This window comes from Piliocolobus tephrosceles, chromosome 1 (assembly GCF_002776525.5).
Source record: "Piliocolobus tephrosceles isolate RC106 chromosome 1, ASM277652v3, whole genome shotgun sequence".
In the NCBI taxonomy this organism is placed as follows: domain Eukaryota; kingdom Metazoa; phylum Chordata; class Mammalia; order Primates; family Cercopithecidae; genus Piliocolobus; species Piliocolobus tephrosceles.
In genome coordinates, this window is record NC_045434.1 from 218,301,153 (window position 1) to 218,314,107 (window position 12,955).

Consider the following 12,955-nt stretch of genomic DNA (forward strand, 5'->3'; position numbering starts at 1 on the left):
CGCCTGTAGTCCCAGCTACTCGGGAGGCTGAGGCAGGAGAATGGCATAAACCCGGGAGATGGAGCTTGCGGTGAGCTGAGATCCGGCCACTGCACTCTCCAGCCTGGGTGACAGAGCGAGACGCCGTCTCAAAAAAAAAAAAAAAAAAAAAAGAGAAAACCGTTTTTTCGGCCCCCTGTTTTGGGGTCTTTCTCCAAGCTGCCCCGGGAGAGACACCCGCACGGCACCGAGTTGCTTCTGCTCAGATGGGGCACCATCCCTACCACCAATGCTTACTCATTTCTGAGCCGAAGGGCTTCTGGGACGGTTTGTTTCTGCTCAGTGAGACACACAGGACAGGCCTCTCTGAGGTCAAAGGGCACCGTAGCCTGCAGCGAAGGCCAGGGAGGTGGGCAGGTGGTGGTGGGGAGGGAGCCAGCAGACGGGCCATTAAAAGTCCCCTGCCCACGCACCCACCTTCACCGTCAGACCCCTACCTTTCTCCCCACAACTCTTCAGTATTTGCCAGCAGCCGCCTGTGTGCAACAATGAATTCTTGAGGGCATGCACAGAAGTGAAACTGTCACTGTGACCCGTAAGTTATGCCCCACCCAACACACAGCTTACTCTGCACCAGGCATCATTTAAGATTTTACATTCGTTAGTGTGGGAGACACAGCCAGACCCTGTCTCTAAAAGTAAGAAACAACAAAAAATAACTGGATGTGGTGGTGTGCGCCTGTGGTCACAGCTACTCAGGACATAGGCAAGAGGGTGGTGGCCCCAGCCCAGCAGTTGGGGGCTGTGGTGGTCAGCTGTGACTGCACCGCTTCACACCAGCCGAGGCTACAGATGCAGATTCTGTGTCTTTTTTTTTGAGATGGAGTTTTGCTCTTGTTGCCCAGGCTGGAGTGCAATGGCGTGATCTCGGCCCACTGCAACCTCTGCCTCCTGCTTCAGCCTCCCAAGCAGCTGGGATTATAGGCATCTGCCACCACACCCAGCTAATTTTTGTATTTTTAGTAGAGACAGAGTTTCACTATATGTTGGCCAGGTTGGTCTCGAATCCTTGACCAGGTGATCCAAAGTGATCCTTGGCCTCCCAAAGTGCTGGGATTACAGGTGTGAGCCACCACGCCTGGTGATTCTGTCTCTTAAAAAAAAAAAAAATGGCTGGGCATGGTGGTTCACACCTGTAGTCCTAGCCACTCAGGAGGCTGAGGCAGGAGAACTGCTTGAACCTGGGAGGTGGAGGTTTCAGTGAGCCAAAATCACACCACTGCACTCCAGCCTGGTGACAGAGTGAGACTCTGTCTAAAAAAAGAGAGGCTGGGCGCAGTGGCTCAAGCCTGTAATCCCAGCACTTTGGGCGACTGAGGTGGGCGGATCACGAGGTCAGGAGATCGAGACCATCCTGGCTAACACAGCGAAACCCCGTCTCTACTAAAAAATACCAAAAAACTAGCCGGGCGAGGTGGCGGGCGCCTGTAGTCCCAGCTACTCAGGAGGCTGAGGCAGGAGAATGGCGTGAACCCCGAAGGCCGACCTCGCCACGAAAAAAGATCACGCCACTGCACTCCAGCCTGGGCGACAGAGGGCGAGACCCCCGTACCAAAAAAAAAAAAAAAAAAAAAGAGAGAGAGACAAACCAAAGGATCCGGGGGGGTCAGAGAGTTATGAAACTTCAGAATATGAATGATTTACATAATCCCACTCATGTCGATTCCTTCTGGTTTTAAAGTTCTGTTTTGCATAAATCTTGTACACTTCATTGCCAAGAATAGACTCTTCCTGTTATTCTAATACTTTCAAATATCAAATCAACCAGCGGAACATTAGACAATGTTCTTGGAGTTCTATTGGCCTCAATCTTACAATGCTGTATTTTGCTATTTTTATCAGAATTCATCATTTTCATATTAATCCAATTAGCATCCTGTTTACCAATACCTCGTGTTTTAATTTGCAGCTTCCTTCTAAAAGCTTGGGGGGACTTTCACAACTCGACTGTCCTCCCTCATTACTGCCAAATAATTAGTCAAGGAGCTGTCCCTGATCAAAAATTAAGAACCCAGAAGCAAGTTGGAGCATGCCTCACTCCAGAAGAAAACATGACAGGAGACTCGTGCAATCATGAGGGGACTGGTTGGTAGTCATGATGGCAGCTGGCAAAGACTGTGATAGCAGGAAGGAGAGACATGCACCGAATCGTGAGCACGGCAGACCGCAGCTCATTAACTAGCTCGAGTTTGCATCTCCTGTTTAACTGACAATGACCGCAGCAGAGCCTTTCGCCTGTAATTTGCGGGCTGACTCCACCCTGCATTGCGCATGGTGCAAACTGCCAGGACCACAAAGAGAGGATGGTGAGTTGCCTTACCCGCTGAATCGTGCACCTCATCTGGGTCATTGGATTCACAGGAATCACCTGCCTTTAAAGAGGGAGCACAGCTTCCCTTTGTAGCCTGACTGCATCTGGCAAGAGTGGCTGGGTTTTCTGCAGAAGACAGACCCCTCTCTTTGGCCCAGCCAAGGCCTCCCGCAGACTCAACAACCCCTGTTCCCCAACCGTCTCACAGTCAGGGAGGACTCACACTGGAGCAAGGCTGCTCCCCTGTCCCCCAAACAACCAGGCCCCGGTCCGGCCGGTGGGCACCAGCCAGGTAAACCCTGAGGCCAGGAGGCTGTGGAAGAGAAAGCTGCAGGTCTGGCTTACGTGTTCAGGCTGGTGGAGAAAATGGAGCCAGGAAGTCATTGCTAAGATCACAGGAAATGGTGCAGTACAGGCGAGCGGCAGCTTCCCTGCCCTCTCCAAAAGACCCAGTGAAACATGGCACTTCTCCTGCAGGAGGGGCAGCCTGCCCCCTCAGCCCAGGCTTCCCCAGGTGCCATCCCCACCCTGCCTGACACCTCGGAGCAGCAGGTGAGCAATTAGAGCCCCACCCCTCCTCACAGGCACCCTGAGCCACGGGGGGCCTGCCAGCTGGTACTGGGCAGGGCAACAGGTGGGTCCTTCCGGTCCAGGGCAGCGCCCCTGGCAGGGGGATACACCCTGGGCTGGGTGGGAGCCCTGCTGGCTCAGGCCCCGCATCTGGGCTGGTAGGAGGGTAGGAGTCGCAATGCCTAGGTGCCTGTGCCCGGGCTGGCAGGGCAGAGGGGCTGCACCAGCCTCACCTGGGCACCTCGAGTCTGCCAGTGGCACCCTTGGGGGTTCTCAGGTCCCATAGGCAGCTCAAATCGAGCTCACAGTGGGGACACAGCAGTGGCCTCCCCAGAGAGCCCGTGGCATGGAGGCAGGTGGGCCGGCCACTGACTGGGGTCAGGACATACCACTACCCCAAAATCTGGCATGGTGGCATCTGAGAAGCCAGGGAAAGCAGAGATAAGTTTCTCTTACAAAAGAAAACTTCATTTTTCTCTGAGAGCCCGCAGAGCGGCTGGAAGAGGCAGCCCCGTGTTGTCCTCACACCAGGGACGCCTCCCTGCACTCCCCAGCCAGGTCTGTCCTGAGGCCTTGCGGGGAGCTGATTCCATCTCCAAGGCCTGTAGAGGCCCCTCTAGGCCCCCTTGTGACGTCCCCTCCACAGCCCTGACACCTGCGTTGGGGCTCAGGACACACCACCCCACCCCAAAACATGGCTGGAGGGGGCAGAATGTGCCACCCCAAACATGCCTTGGGCATATCGATTATTTCGAGAAACTGCAGACACAGGAGTGGCTCTGCCCAGCTGCCTGCCTGGGAGAGAAATGAAAGACATTTCCATTCATAAAGGTCGCTATGTCAGGAGGAGAGCGGCTCCAGGCAACTCTGATCACCTGAGAGACACATGTCCGCATGACGAGCACCTTCATTCACCAGGGAACTCCCCTGCTATAGCTGGTCCACACCAGCCTGCAGCAGCCCCACGCCCCTGTATCTTCCTGCAGCTCAGGATGACACAGAGGCCTCTGCCATCTGGCCCCTTCCCCCAGTTTCATCTTCGTGTGGGACTCCCATTGTGGACATATCATTAAAATGGGTTTTCTCCTGTTAATCTGTCTGATGTCACTTTTCCTCCCCTGCAGCTTGGTGACATGAAAGGATCTCCGTGGCTGGCCTTACTCCCTGTGGATGCCACAGCTGCAGGATACCGGTGCCCCAACAGAAGCCAGTGAAGGAAGAATTCCTGCTCCAGCAGGTGCCTGGTCTCTACCTTCAGGGGCTGCTCAAGGAGAGCGGTAATTTGGGGCAGCAGGAGGAAACATGGGTGTGAACTAGTTCTTTTTTTTTTTTTGAGACAGGGTCTCACTGTTACCCAGGCTAGAGTGTAGAGTGCAGTGGTACAATTATAGTTCATCGCAGCCTCGACTCCTCAACCTCCTGAGTAGCTGGGAGACAGGTGAGCACCACCACACCCAGCTAAGTAGAAAACAAAAAAAATACATATATGTATTATGTGTGTATATATATATAAAATGTGTGTGTGTATTTACACTTTGTTGCTTAGGCTGGAGGATAGTGGTGCGATCTCAGCTCACTGAGGCATGAACCTCCCTGGGCTCAAGGGATCCTCCTATCTCAGCTTCCTGAGTGGCTGAGATTACAGGCATGCGCCACCATGCCTGGCTAATTTTTGTATTTTTTGTAGAGATGGGGTTTTACTATGTTGCCCAGGCTGGTCTCGAACTCCTGGGCTCAAGCCATCTGCTGGCGTCAGCCTCTCAAAGTGCTGGAATTACAGGCGTGACCCATCGCGCCCGGCCAGATCTAAGATTATTTTAAACTATCTAACTTTCTGCATTTCTCTTTGAATATTTCATTGTTACTTTGATTAAATGAGAATTAAGTATTATTTCATAAAGACCTGGGATTCCATTTAATCAAGTGCTTTAAACCTTTTGACATTTTGACAACTTTCCAAAATCACACTCTCAATTAAGTCTTTTTGACCCCGAATTAACGTTTGGGATTTCCCTGGAATATCTCAAAAGGATTCTTTTCTCTCCTTATAAAAAGATAGATTATTTTGCCAATGTTAAAGGGAAAATTTTGTTAAATAAAATAAAAAGATATTAAATAAATTGGGCTTATTTGATCAACTAAATTTGCATAGAAGCACTGTAAAATATGAGGTGATGATTAAGCTTCTCTGAGTGAGTTATATTTGCATGGATATATATTAATATAAGAGTTTCTGACATTTTATGAAATTCTTAGAAATCTGATACTTTCTATACTAGTTGTAATTCCAGTTATTATCTAAAAGTATACACCACAGGAATACCCAAACTTCCTCATTAGTTACATTATAATGATCCCATGATACCATTAGCCAAGGCCATTTTAAGCCTTTCTGTCATACACAGTTAATTGTTTCGCTCTGATGATTTCCTGAAAGCTTTTGCAAGCAACTGTAACCCTAAAGTCTTGTGTCTTCAAGAAGATTTCATGGGGAAGACTTTGACCAGTACAGGTTTCTGATACATTAAGATCACACCACTGCATGGCAAGAATTTCCAGAACTATTTATAATAGTTTCTGTAAGTGAAGAAACTATTTATAAGTTACAGCATTCCGGTACATTATACTTTTGTCAGCAAAACTGAAACGATGACTTTTCTCCCTACCTGATCTCTCTAGAATTTGGAAGCTATTAGCAATTTTTTTTTTTTTTGAGACGGAGTCTCGCTCTGTCGCCCAGGCTGGAGTGCGGTGGCCGGATCTCAGCTCACTGCAAGCTCCGCCTCCCGGGTTTACGCCATTCTCCTGCCTCAGCCTCCCGAGTAGCTGAGACTACAGGCGCCCGCCACCTCGCCCAGCTAGTTTTTTGTATTTTTTAGTAGAGACGGGGTTTCACCGTGTTAGCCAGGATGGTCTCGATCTCCTGACCTCGTGATCCGCCCGTCTCGGCCTCCCAAAGTGCTGGGATTACAGGCTTGAGCCACCGCGCCCGGCCTTTTTTTGTTGTTATGGCCATAGAGTTATTTGCTTAAGTTCAATATGAATCTGCTCCCTTGTAATAGGAAACAGTTGGAAATATTGGTTAGCTTACCAAGTGTTTGACTGGAATATCATATTTGAGAGTGATGTGCATAAAATCAGATGTGAGTAGCTTTAAGGAACTAAGGTTGACTTTATGGAGCCAATGAAACCCCTTGGAGGAAAACACAATTGCCCTTGTACCTGAATTAAAGGGCTTCTGTGGCCTCACAGGTTGAGGAAAGACTGTCATTTTTTGGCAGTATTTCTCAAGAATATGTCGGGAACCTTGAGAAAGAGGAATCCACCCAAATCTATAGGTATTCCAGGTAAAGTCTGATATCAAGTCCTTGGCTTGACTTCTTAGCTTCAAGAGGCCTAACCTGAGATTTCTTATTAAAAGTTCCAGCAGCCGGGCACGGTGGCTCATGCCTGTGATCCCAGCACTTTGGGAGGCCGAGGCGGGTGGATCACGAGGTCAGGAGATTGAGACCATCCTGGCTAACATGGTGAAACATGGTGAAACCCCGTTTCTACTAAACGGGGTTTAGTAGAATGCAAAATGCAAAAAATGCAAAAATGCAAAAAATTAGCCGGGCGTGGTGGCGGGCACCTGTAGTCCCAGCTACTTGGGAGGAGAATGGTGTGAACCTGGGAGGTGGAGCTTGCAGTGAGCTGAGATCACGCCACTGCACTCCAGTCTGGGCGACTGAGTGAGACTCCATCTCAAAAAAAAAAAAAAAAAGTTCCAGCAAAGCTGATCTAAAGAAAGCCTAGCTGGCCACTTACTATTCTTGCTGCACTTGTGCAAATAATTGGGCCAACTTTAACGAGGCTAGACTTATTTTACAAACTAATCTTACTAGGCTAGGCACAGTGGCTCACGTCTGTAATCCTAGCACTTTGGGAGGCCAAAGTGGGTGGATCCTGTGAGGTCAGGAGTTCAAGACCAGCCTGGTCAACATGTCAAAATCCTGTCCGTACTTAAAAAAAATAATAAAAATACAAACATTAGCTGGCCGTGGTGGTGTGTGCCTGTAACCCCAGCTACTCGGGAGGTTGAGGCAGGAGAATCACTTAAACCCGGGAGGCAGAGGTTGCAGTGAGCCGAGATCGTGCCACTACACTCTAGCCTTGAGCGACAGAGTGAAACTCCATCTCAATAATAATAATAATAATAATAATAATAATAATAATAATAATCTTACTGAGATTATTTTTAGTAGAAAGAGAGGTGATGTAGAGAGAACATATATTTCAGTAGAAAGCCATATTGTGTGCCCCATATTAGATTCTCGTCCTGTTTAATTTCTTTGGGGTTTTGTTATCTATTGATGTCTTTAAACTGGACTGGTTCCTGATGTTTCTAGTTTCCTTCAGTATCTTGCTGCAACTCTCCAAATTAACGTTTTCAATTTTCTCCCACCCTTCTTATTGGAATCACGAAGAACAAAACTGCCCTTTGCCCAGAAATCCTGCAAACTGAAACTGGACGACTTGAAATAAACATCAGCGAGATGACACGAAGCCCAGGTGTGAAGGGCCTCACGCCTGTTGCTGTGTGGGCCTCCCAGGCATCACCAGAGACCAAACCGCAGAAGACGCTCAGAGCCCAGGATCTACAAACCGGCCCTGCCACAGCCCCCACACCCAGAAACGAGTTTTTAGTCAGCTCCAATGATTAGCTTTTTTTTTCTTTTGTTTCTAAGATGCCTCTTCAAAGCATTACGAGATAACACACCAACCCAGTTTCTGTACCATGGAGCGTCTTGGGGAAGTTTCAGACTAGGAAACAATGGGGCTCAGGACACATCACCCCAAAATATGACTGTAGGAGACCATAATATGCCACACCAAAATGTGACTGTAGGAGACCAGAATACATCACCCCAAAAAATGACTGCAGGAGACCAGAATATGTCACCCCAAAATATGCCATGTTGACATGTTGATTACTTTGAGCTAAAAGAAACTGAGAACAAGCCAACAGATGAAAGCTCTTCAACTCCCTAAAATGAAGCGTAAAACTCTCTTTTCCAAAGGAAATTGACATCTATAAAGGACATTTTCATTAGTAATGATATGTGCGCCAGGAAGAGAGCCGCGCCAGGACACATTTTCTCACCAAGAGACTGATAGCTTCACCACGAGGCAGCCTATATACCCAGATGTTTCCTCCATCACCCTCTCCTCGTTTGTCTCCACCGCTCCCCAGAAGCCCAGGCCCCCTTTCCTTTCTGTCACTGAGGACGGACATCTGCACTGCTCCCATCTGGCTACTGCTGAGTCTCCTGTTTTTATGGCACTTCCAGGCGTAGGTACAGCCTTAAAACTGTTGTCTCTTGTGAGTCTGTCTTTTGTCAATCGTTTATTGGCAGTCTAAGAATCCAGTTGGGAAGAGGGAGGCAACTTCCCCCTCTCCACAGCTTGCTCTTTGGGGAACCTGATTTAATCTCCAAGGCCCACGGAATCTTCCGGCCACTGTCCACCTAGTGTCCCCCATGTCCCCTCCATGGTCCCTGCTCCATGAGACCTGCCTTCTGTGCCCTCACTCTGGCCCCAGCAAGGCCCTTCCTGCCATCTGGTCTCTCCAGGCCTCACTGGAGGTCACCACTGGGACGGCGTCTCCTCTCTGTCCCAACTCCCTGAGAGGTGCATCTCCAGACCCTCCAGTGCAGGCCGATGCCCCCTGACCCTCTGTAGTACCCACGGCCAGGTCCAGGGCTGGGGCCCAGGTCTCGCCTCTCCTGGTGGGGCTTCTTGTTCAATATGTGTCTGGTTTCTCTCCCTAACTGGGGGCTATATGGCCCAAGCAGTTCCCAGGTAGAGGAGCTGCTGGAGTGTGTGGAACGGCCTGTTTTCCAGGGTGCAGGGGCTGTGGAGGAGGCGCCAGGCAGAAGGTGCTGGGGGAGAGGTGGGCTGCCCATCTTCGGCTGTGCCCAACCCTGACCTTCAGTGTCCGGGTTCCTGATCCTCTTCCTAAAAAGACGGGCGTGGCTTAGACCTGGCTTCTTCCCTATTTGCACCACTGCCCCTCTGGCAGCCTGGGGAATCTCAGACGCCTTGTCTGGGAGAATGTTTTAAATACATGAAACAAAATACACGGGATGGCGAGTTACTGAAATACAGCCACTCTAGTGGGTTGGATGCAGCCTCCCGGAACGAGCCTCAGAATGTGATGTTATTTGGAATCAGGGTCTTTGCAGACGCCACTTAGGTAAAGGTCTCAAGATCAGATCATTCTGCATTTTCCAGGTAGGCCCCCAATCCAAGGACAGGTGTCCATCTAAGGGACAGAAAAGGAGAGACACACAGGGACACAGAGGAGGAGGGCATGGGAAGACGGTGGCAGAGACTGGGTGGTACATCTGCACGCCCGGGAACCACAGGATGGCCGGCAGCCCCCCAGATCCTAGGAGGGAGGCGGCCCCCTGTCAAAGCCTCCGAGGGAACCCGACCCTGCCCCACCTGGCTTCAGATTTCCTGCCTCCACAACTGGGAGACAAACACTCTCTATTGTTTCCAGCCACTTACTTTGTGGTCATTTGTAACAGCAGCCTGAGAAAACTGAAAAAGTGACCCTAATATTTGAAAAGCAGAATTGGGAGGTGATCGTATGTGTGTTTCTTTGTTCATACATTAAGCCATCAGCCTAGAGCAGATCTAATCACCGCCGTAATTGCGACCGAGCAACAAGCACGAACCACTTTTTAAGATGCTGCAGCAGTTACGGACACCATGAAATATCAGTGGTTTCCACTGGGGAAGTCACAGGTACTGCTATGATTGTAGTTTGCTGCTTACATTCAAAACTGGAGGAAATGCTGAAATACAAGGTGCCGTTTTTCCCCATCCAGGCTCACAGCACCCTAGACTCTCTACCCCGGCTTAGATGGTCTGGAAGGGCCCTTCTGGGATGAATGTTCCACGGTCCTAGGTGTCTGGGGTCTGTGTCTTGTATTTGCAGTGGGCCTGAGCCAATGGCAGACTCAGGCGACGGATGGTTTGGCAGCCCCAGGCCCAGCTTCGTGGTCACAGCTGGAGTCCCCACTCCCGTACTTTGCAGCTGGGTGACCTTGTGCAAGTAGAATAGCCAGTTGAAGCCTCAGTTTCCTCATCTATAAATGGGCATAATTATAGTATCTACCTCAATGGGCTATTGTGGGGATTACAGGGAAAAAATGTAAACTTTTTAGCCAAGTACTAGCTGACAGCCACCATGGGCTAAATGTGAGTTGTTATAGACATTCAAAAACAAGAGATGGGCTGGATTATCATTTTCTTCTTTGGGTCTCTGATGTGCAGCTTGTCCAGGAAAAGAAAGCACTTTGGATGAGCGAGTGTTCAGCCTGCAAAGAAATACTGAGCACAGAGTGGCAGGCAGGAAGTCTGTGAGCACATGCATATGTCCCTCCGAGCCCACTTTGGTATAAGCCGTCGTACACTCAAACGCCAATGAGCAGAGGGATTTTTTTTTTTTGAGACGGAGCCTCACTCTGTCGCCCAGGCTGGAATGCAGTGTGCGACCTCGGCTCACTGCAAGCTCTGCCTCCCGAGTTCGTGCCATTCTCCTGCCTCAGCCTCCCAAGCAGCTGGGATTACAGGCGCCCCCACACCCGGCTCATTTTTATGTATTTTTAGTAGAGACGGGGTTTCACGGTGTTAGCCAGGATGGTCTTGATCTCCTGACCTCGTGATCCACCCACCTCGGCCTCCCAAACTGCTGGGATTCCAGGTGTGGGCCACCACGCCCGGCCTTAAAGGATGTTTTGAAGACTTTTTCTGACTTTTTGCAAACCCAAGGTTCACCGTGTTGCGATGTTACTTTGGTGTGCTCAGAATCTCAGGGTTAACACCGCTGTTGGACGAGGGCAGGGCCTCGTCCAGGTTCTGGACTGGGTGTGTGGCTCCTCTCTCGGGCCTCAGCCTCTTCTCTCTACTTTAGCTGTGCCTTTCACATGTGCTCAGTGTTATCAATCCATTCTTGGACCTGGGTGGGGCATGCCCTATAAATAAATAGTAAACCAGGCATCCTTGCCCCAGTGCATACTTCTGACAGATGCCATCAGCCTCCACCCATGCCTCCGGCAGATGCCTGCCTCGCTGCCATCCCTCCTGCCCTGGAGATAGCTACCAGCTACTAAAGAGCCGGGTCTCTCCCCAGGGCTCCTAGCTCTCCCAGCTCTGGAACACAGCTTGGGACCCAAAGCCATCATGTGTAGGGACACCGAGCGGGTGCCAGGCACTCTCCCAAGCCCTTCCGATGGCACCTCACTGACTGTTCTCCAAGCCTCTGAGGCAGGAACTATTACCCTCCTCTGCAGATGGGTAACCTAAGGCTCCAAGTGGTTAAGTGACTTGCTGGAGTAAATGGGGAAGGGGAGATTTGAACCCCAGCATTCTGACTTCCACACTACTACCTTAACCACTGTGCCAGACCCGCTTCTCCATGGGACTGGCCTTCGGGATTTGGAGACAGCTATCTGTTCGCCGTAGCCTTCACGAGAATGACCGCAAGGCAGGGCTCACATCCCTGGCCATTCTTGAGCCACTGCCGTGCACGGACAAGCCCTGCTCAGGCCCGCCTTCTACTTCTACTCACCCCAGGCAACCCCTGACTGACAACAGGCAGCTGCCACACTGCAGCCTCTGGCACCAACTTTTTATCTTATTTTATCTTTTTTTTTTTTTTTTTTTTTTTTGAGACGGCGTCTCGCTCTGTCGCCCAGGCTAGAGTGCAGTGGCGGGATCTTGGCTCACCACAAGCTTTCTCCTGCCTCAGCCTCCCGAGTAGCTGGGACTACAGGCGCCCCCACACCCGGCTAATTTTTTGTATTTTTAATAGAGACGGGGTTTCACCGTGTTTGCCAGGATGGTCTCGATCTCCTGACCTCGTGATCCACCCACCTCGACCTCCCAAAGTGCTGGGATTACAGGCGTGAGCCACCACGCCCGGCCATTTTATCTTATTTTTTGAGACAGAGCCTTGCTCTGTTGCCCAGGCTGGAGTGCAGTGGTGTGATATCAGCTCACTGCAACCTCTCCATCCCAGGTTCAAGCAATTCTTGTGCCTCAGCCTCCCGAGTAGCTGGGAGTACAGGTGCCTGCCACCACACTCAGCTAATTTTTGTATTTTAAGTAGAGACTGGGTTTCACCATGTTGGCCAGGCTGGTCTCGAACTCCTGACCTCAGGTGATCCACCCACCTCAGCCTCCCAAAGTGCAGGGATGACAGGTGTGAGCCACTGTGCCCAGCCAACTTTTTATCTTATTTAAAAAACTACATACGTAATGCATACATTCATATACGGCAACATTTCAAATACCATGTCCTGTTCTTAATGCAATGCTTTTAATCTTTTCCCGAATAAATCCAAAGAGGGGTGGCTCAGCGCTTGTGCGTTTTGTTTTCTACTCCCCCAGGGCTAAGCCTGAACAAATAAACAGCAACGACAGCAACAAAAAACAAAACAACAAAAACCAAAGCATTGTGTTAATGAGCCTGAACTATTTCCAAATGTCCAGACAGTGGATAAACAGATGGCAGCACCTTTGGAAGCAAATGACCTCTGGCCAGAAGTTTGGGGTGCAATGCTTTTCCCTGCGCCCTTGCTAGTTGAAGATGGTCTGCCTGTCCCCTGTTTATGTAGCAGACATGTGCATACTACGTGGGCTCATTTCCTAGTGTCCAGACCAAAATACAAGCTGAATGAAGGTAATCATCGCTCCCCCAGTCCAAGCAGCAGCGGGAAAGGCAGGGGCTGCAGGAGGAGGCGGCCCAGGAGCTAAGGGGGCGGGAGGTGTGTCCCTCCAGGCCGGCCCGGGCCATTTCTTCCCGGGCTTTCTCTACCTGGGACCGCTCCCGCGACAGGCCAGGAGCCCTCGACTGACAAACTCAGAGCCACAGGGAGCTGTCCCTCGGGAAACCATCGAAACCGCTTAGTAACCAACTCCCTGGGTCAAGGCCCCCGCCCAGATCCTTCTCCCCGTCCAGGGAGGGCCTGGCTCTGGCTCCTC

The 12,955-nt window shown here is 50.5% G+C and overlaps 1 protein-coding gene and 1 long non-coding RNA gene across 4 annotated transcripts in view; one reads left to right on the forward strand and one right to left on the reverse strand.

The window, feature by feature from the left end:
* TP73 (tumor protein p73) overlaps nt 1–12,955 on the reverse strand; it is a 91,720-nt gene that overhangs the window by 78,029 nt on the left and 736 nt on the right. The window contains exon 1 of one of the 3 annotated variants that reach the window (XM_023215175.2): nt 477–540. The exons of the other annotated variants lie outside the window; for them this stretch is intronic. The gene's annotated coding sequence lies outside the window, so the exon portion shown is untranslated. Of the gene's footprint in view, nt 1–476; nt 541–12,955 lie in introns of those variants that run through there. 3 annotated transcript variants of the gene reach the window in all.
* On the forward strand, nt 2,545–8,258 carry LOC111544598. The gene is made up of 3 exons (XR_002732217.1): nt 2,545–2,902; nt 4,045–4,157; nt 7,387–8,258. It is a non-coding gene; the product is annotated as an uncharacterized LOC111544598 (long non-coding RNA).